General features: G+C 33.1%; 1 pseudogene; it reads right to left on the bottom strand.

The window, feature by feature from the left end:
• Positions 1-337: 337 nt before the first annotated feature.
• LOC112678711 (NEDD8 ultimate buster 1-like) lies at positions 338-5,133 on the bottom strand (annotated as a pseudogene).
• Positions 5,134-7,266: the final 2,133 nt, after the last annotated feature.

Raw genomic sequence — 7,266 nt, 5'->3', positions numbered from 1 at the left:
ACTACAAACCACCAGGCTGGTCTCCCAGACTGGTCATTGTCTTATTAGAGTCTTCTCAAAACAGGAGCTAGTATGTTCTTTTCATAAAGTAAGTCAGTTATGTCATCACTCTGTTTATCTTCCATGGGCTTACTATTACATACAGAATTAAAAATATAATCACCTTGCTTTTTAGGCCAAAATCATGACCAAAATTTCTCTATTATCTGGTCTTTACCAATTTGATCTTTTCTCATACCACTTTCTTCCTTTCTTAATCAGTTACAAAAATATTCATCCTCCTTAGAATCAGTCTGTTTCTAAATTCTTATTAGTTCTCCTGTTAAAAGGGGAAAAGTTACAGACCACCTTCCACTCTAAGTATTTTTTCATCTGCTGAAAGCTAGAGAAAAAAAATAATGTAATAGGATTAGGTATTTTTTCCATATCAACTCAATATGTTTTTTTTTAAACATATATTTCTGGCTACTTTAAGTACAAACACACACCTATATAGATTAAAAGTAAATGGATGGAACATATGGAATTGTGAATAACTATATTATACATTTGAAACTAATATAATACTGTATGTTAACCATACTGGAATTTAAGATTAAGTTAAATTAAAAAAAAACACTTAAAAATAGAAATGGATAGAGAAATATAACAACACTATCAATTCTCCCCAACCTTAACCATCGGTTCAATTCAATATATATCTCTGCTTTATGTTTTATAAGAGCTTCCCACTAAAGGAAAAATCAAATGATGTACTGAAGATCTTAGTAAAAAAGTGATCATATTACAAAGAATATTATATTGGAAACAAGTAGGACTTTGGAGAATGTGGAGAATGTGTAGAAATTACATAAGAGATGAAAGTTTTGAGAGTTTTCTAGAAAACTTAAATTTTTTTGGAATGACTAGGTCAAAATAACTTATTTCATTACTTTTTTTTTTTTTTTTTTACTTATTTTATTCCTGGATGATTCTTAGAATTCTTTTCTCCAACATTCCAGAATAGTGTATGAGGAACAGTAGTATATTATATTAATGGCCTCACTATTTTACTCATCCATGTACTACACTCTTCACTATTTGACTTTAATGTTCATCCCATTTAAATTGTTGAAGATATTTTTTTCCACCCCTTGACTACGACTTTTGCAAATGCCTGGCTTTAGCCGATTGAATATTAGTAAGTATAAGATTACCAATGCTTAGAAAAGTACACATGCAGTCAGAATTTCTATCCTGTGTTACAGCCAACTCCATGAGAAATAATATCCCTGGCCTAACTACCTAGTTCCCAAAGAAGAATAAAAGGCATGTGGAGAACAGCTGAGATTACCCATATTCTATTCCCCACAAGAAGATGCCCAGGGATTGCTGTGTACCTAACCAAATTGTATTAAATCATTTTTTCATAAAGACAATAACATTTTATGTACAGATATGACTAAAGAGAATTTTTTCAAAGCTTAAAATGCTTTTATTTCCTCTTTGCTATTATAATATAATATGAAACAAAAATTTTAAAGGCCATGCTCTAGCTTTCAGAAAGATATTTTAATTAAAAGCTCAGTGTCAACTGTATTGAATAAAGGTAATAAAATGAACAAGAGCCTAGTGATAACCAAGGATAGTAGTAAAGGAAACTGGTCATCAAAGAATTATGGGAATGGAAGGAAAGGATGAGGAAGGGGGTGATTAGAGAGATAAGTGAAGAGATATTCTCAGAAAGATGAAAGAGATTTATTCGTCTCTTAACATCTGCTAATCTTTCTTTTCTCTATCTTCCCAGATACCAGCTTACTCCTATATTCAAAATCCTGGTATCTATGATTCATTTTCCTCCATAATCTATGAGCCGGTCCTTGCTAGTCAAGATGTAGCCAAAACCAAAAGAAGGGAAAGGAAAGGAGTTTTAGGGTTTGTCAGTGGGGAGAGCTGTTGGAGCTCAGTCATTAATGAGCCTACACATTTTTAAATTTATGACTACTCTTACTAATTTAAGAATATATTTTGTCATAGGAATACATTCATTCTAATTGTTTACATATGAAGGTACACAAAACTTTACTATGGCCCAAGCTTATTATTGAAGAAGTAGATTTTGGTGGGCATGGGATAGCTGGGTGGCTCATTGGTTGAGCATCTGCCTTGGCTCAGGTCGTGATCCCAGGATCCAGGGATCAAGTCCTCATCAGGTTTCCTGCAGGGAGTCTGCTTCTCCCTCTGCCTGTGTCTCTGCCTCGCTCTCTGTATCTCTCATGAATAAATAAATAAAATCATAAAAAAAATATTTTGGTGGGCAAAACAAGAAAATTTCAGACTCATATATAACATTACTAATATGAAATACTGTGTTCCAGGCATTGTTGAAACATTCATACAACTGAGTTTCTTTAAACCTCACTTATTCTTAATTGAGGAATGCTTATGTGTATTAAATAATCATTTTTTAAAAATCCCATCCTGCATAATGTGTTAAATGCACAAAATCCATAACAATCAAATTCTATGGAAGAAATGAAGAAAAATATTTCTATTATTTAATATTTTTGAGATTTTAAAATGTGAATTTGAATAAAAATATATGTAAGTAAACAAAAAATACATGGATTATATTCTATGTTTTGTCACCATAAATTAGAAATGGAAAATTATGTAATAGTAATTTATTATAGTAACTCAACATTGAAATTCAGAGGCAAATATAAATTATGCATTTTTAGTGCCAGCATAGAAACTAGATGAGCAACTGTTTACATTTAAATATCTTTATTCATTTGAAGTAATCATAATTTGATTCAAATATTATTTGCATTTTTTTTCTCACAAGATATTCATACTTTTAAAATCATCTTTTGGCTAGACATATTATAAAGTTTTGCCATACATAATATAATGTAAGTCATGGATTTGAAAAAGAAGGAAACCTCTTTTGATTTTATTTTACCATTTTTTAAGATGACAAATATATTAGGAGAGACTACTGTGAAATGTCTAGTCAAAAACTAATATTTCTTAAATGAAACCTGAAATAAGGAAAATTCTTTGTGGAGATTTTTGAACGAAAAGGAACTGTCAAAATTGGAATTTCAAAGTGATACTACCATGCCAAAGCCCACGTACATCGATCGGCCAATATTTTACAGAGGACTTTATTGATGATTGTTGGTTTCAGAATATGTGTCATTTAACCATCATATCTGGGGATGACTGAGAACAATTTTCAGGGTTTCATCTCATGTAGGTCTGTGTTGGCCTGATAGCCATGCATGGCTGCAGGAATGAGATAACCCATTCATTTCAAAGAGTATTTTCTCCAATCAGTGTCTTTCCTTTCTTAGATTTTACTTACTTATTTAAAGAAAGAGAGAAAGAGCACAGAGAGGGGCAGTAGAAGAGGGAAAGAGAGAACCTCAGGCCGACTCTAGCACTGAATGCCAAGCCTGACATGGGGCTCGATCTCATGACCCTGAGATCATAACCTGAACTGAAATCAAATTTCAAAGACTTAATTGATTGAACCACCCAGGAACCCGATTAGTCAGTGTCTTTTCTTCTTCTTCCTCTTTCCTTATTTGTGTCAGTTTCTCTCTGTGCTTGATAATGTGGGGGGCCATCTGATCCATGTGCTTGTCCTATGCCTTTAGTCCAAGCCAGGTTCCTGGGCAGTAAATTCCAAGTGCAACAAATTGTGAACTTATGATGGATCAATGCATAGCTCTTTGAAGTGTAGACGTACCCTACTGAGATACTAACAAGCCTCTTCACCATTTCTATTGTGATAATTCCAGATACATTGAAGCAAGTAAAGTCTTAAAGACAATAGTTTCTCTTGCCCACAATTTCCCTTGATATAGATCAGTTTTTGGTGGTTTTCCATCATAACAATTTTTAAAGGATTTCTAGAACAACTTTAATGTTTTTCCTGCATTTTCCAAGCATTCCAGTTGTTCCAAGCAGAAGTAACACCATGCTATACCCAACTGGAGCACTTCATAGTTATCGACTATAATCAGTTGTTCTCTACAACACTCAGAAAATTTGTTAGTGTCCAACAGGTATAGCAAGACTATTTCATACTCTTCTTTTCAGGAAAGCTCTGCCTTACTCATGATATCCCACAATTAACATAAGGGCTTTTCTTTCTGATGGAGGAATTCTGGTGTCTCTCACCTATCTAGTTAGCTACGTGTTATTTCTGGATCCACTACAAACTCAACCCATTCTGACAACATATTTTTAGTCTAATATTTATTATAATCTTCCAATCTTCCTTTCTTCTTTTATTTTTGGCTTCATTTTTCTCTTCTTCTTCAACCTGGAAGTTTTATCTCATTTCCACTCTAGACTGCTTTAGTTAGAGTACTATAGTGTTTCCCCTAGCTAAGTTGTTTCTTATTTAAGACAATTTTATTTATTTTTTTAAAGATTTTATTTATTTATTCATAAGAGACAGAGAGGGGGCGGAGAGAGGGAGAAGCAGGCTCCATGCAGGGAGCCCGACGTGGGACTCGATCCTGGGTCTCCAGGATCACGCCCTGGGCCAAACAAAGGCAGGTGCTAAACTGCTGAGCCACCCAGGGATCCCTATTTAAGACAATTTTAATATAAGTTTCTTGAAATCCAAAAGTTTCAGCTCTTTTGGACCTCAGTTCTCTGCCATTAATGTACATACAGACCTCCAACAAGTTTTTCCTACTTTTTCTTAGTCTTGGAGGTAAAAATACCTCAATTGAGACAATTCCTATTGTCTTATAGTTTTCATTTCCTGTTCTATGCTCAATTACTTTGCAACCTATTACTTTTATTATTTTTTTCTACTTTACTTTCACAACTTTCTAGCTTGTCAGAGTCCTTCTTAGCAAGGTTCTTCAATACAAAACCAACTGTATACAAAGATCTCCATATTGTCTCTCCTTAAAAACTGGGTTACCTGCCTAAAGATACATCTTTGGTACCATCCTGTACTATCAGGACACCTAAAGTGACACACCAAGAACCTGGACCATCCCATACTATCAGGACACCTACAGTGACACACCAAGAACCTGGATGCAGAAACAGCCATGATCTGTTTTCATTCCACAGGAGACCTAGTCCAACCCCACCTATGTTCAACATACTTTGATTATACATCAGTGCCTATAACAAATATTCCATTCATTTTTATTCTATAAAGGGAAAATATGGTCATTTTACTTATATATAGAATAAGAATTCTGAAATTCATGAAGCTAACGATGGAAGTTGTAAATCCAGAATTAAAAATGTTCACACATGATTTTCTTATTTCCACCATTAAGATCCTTAACTATTCTTACATTATGGAGATTGTTTTCTTATTTGAACGCATATACTTGCTTTTCTATGGATAATACAAAAACAGCAGAAGTAAAAAATTGTCATTTAACTTGTATCTAATTGAAATTCAACCATTCCTCACTAAACATAGAGTCATATCTGCTAAGTTTCTTCTCAAAGCAGTGGAGTATAATTAAACTGCCATGGTAGCATGTAGTAAGCATATATGAACACTATGAAATATGTCAAGCAGGGCAATATGGGCACAAAGTAAAGTGAAACAACCACAAATATTTTCTCTCAAAGTACAGACTTGTAGGTAAGATTTGGTAAAAGAAGCTTTTCACTGTTATCATCTATTGTCTTTACCACTGGATTGTGATAGCTCCTTGTTAGTAGGAGCTACATCTTGTTTGCTTTTGTATCACCAGATGTCCCAGTGTTAAGGTGAACACTAAATGTTATTTCTTGAATGAGTGAATACTCAATAAGACGGATGATAATTGACTTGTTAATATCAACAAGATCCAATCTATGAGCCTAAATATGAGAAGAAGCTATGGTCATGAAAGTCAGCAAGGAATAAGGGCAAAGCTGAAGTTTAATAATCCTAGAAATTCTGTGCCAAAATGTGGGTAAGACAGATCAAGAAGGTGAAATATGAATTTGTAGTAACTGAATAAAGGTTTTCCCTCAATTCATTAAAAATGAGTCACATTATCTAAAGTGTCTCAAAGGATCAAAACTAAGAAACTCTGAATAGGCCAAAATATCCCTGTTGGATAGAGGTCTGGGGAAACCGAGACTTTTGGAAGTATTTTCTGCTTCTTTCCATATTGGATCAGAAACTGGAGCAAGAATGCTTTGCATACAGAAAGGCTAATTTTCATGTATTGACAATGAACTACTTTATAGTTCCACTTATGCAAAGTGACTCTGAACCCAAGTCTTGATGTAAACATGTTGACATAATTATCAACTGTATGACTTTGCTCTCAAAAGTGTCTCAATTTGAATGATAAATTGCATAGTGGCTTTATCGAAACTTTATTTTACTCCTCATTATTTTACTTCTAAGACTTTGTCATATCTTCTACAAGAGAATTCAAATTTCTGGACAAGGGCCATGCATCTCCCATGAAAACACATTATGTTATAGCTGATTGCCCTGAATTTTCTGTTAAAATCCTGATTCTACCCTTAATGTGATTTTGGGCAAATTTTGTAACTCTAAACTTTAGCTCTATCATCTATAAAGTAAAAATAGGACCTTATATATAGTATATGATTTAAATAAATATATGCAGAAGGCTGAGCATTGTGCTTGGAATATATATTACTTAGTGTTTTATATATTTAAGTCATTATAATGCAAAGTAATATAATATACTACAACAGATGTTATGAGCCCACAAGAAAAGTTATAACTTCCAGAGAAAGAGCTTATGATTGAGTTAAAGAAAAATGTATGGATAAAGAAGACATTTAAGTCTTTGAATATGTAAATACAGTGGAGGACACTCTCATGAAAGTGAAGGACACATATAAAAACAAAAAATAAAATGTATATTTTATATAAAAACTCATAGGTGATTCATTTGATAAAACTTCAAAATAAGTGAAAATGAATAAAGAGCTGCAAATTATAATAAACTGCATGAGGGGTACTTACTTGGTTTTCCATCTGTAAAGAGGTCCTGTCCGAATTTGAATCTTTTTTTTTTTCACTAACTAGATGCATATCTTGAGCAGATACCCTAGACTTTATACATATTTGTTTTTCTCATCTATAAAATGAGGTCTAATAGTTTCTACTTCATTAGGTTTCTTTGAGTTAAATAATTTTCATATATAGCACATATATACACATACACATATATGTGTAATACTGCTTAGAATAGCTTTTAGCATGTAGTAAGTGTTCATTAAATGCTATATATTTCAATATCAAAATTATTAATAGCATGA

Source organism: Canis lupus, chromosome 22, assembly GCF_003254725.2.
Source record: "Canis lupus dingo isolate Sandy chromosome 22, ASM325472v2, whole genome shotgun sequence".
Classification (NCBI taxonomy): domain Eukaryota; kingdom Metazoa; phylum Chordata; class Mammalia; order Carnivora; family Canidae; genus Canis; species Canis lupus.
Note: the sequence above shows the minus strand (reverse complement) of the source record. Positions and strands in the feature narration are given on the sequence as shown.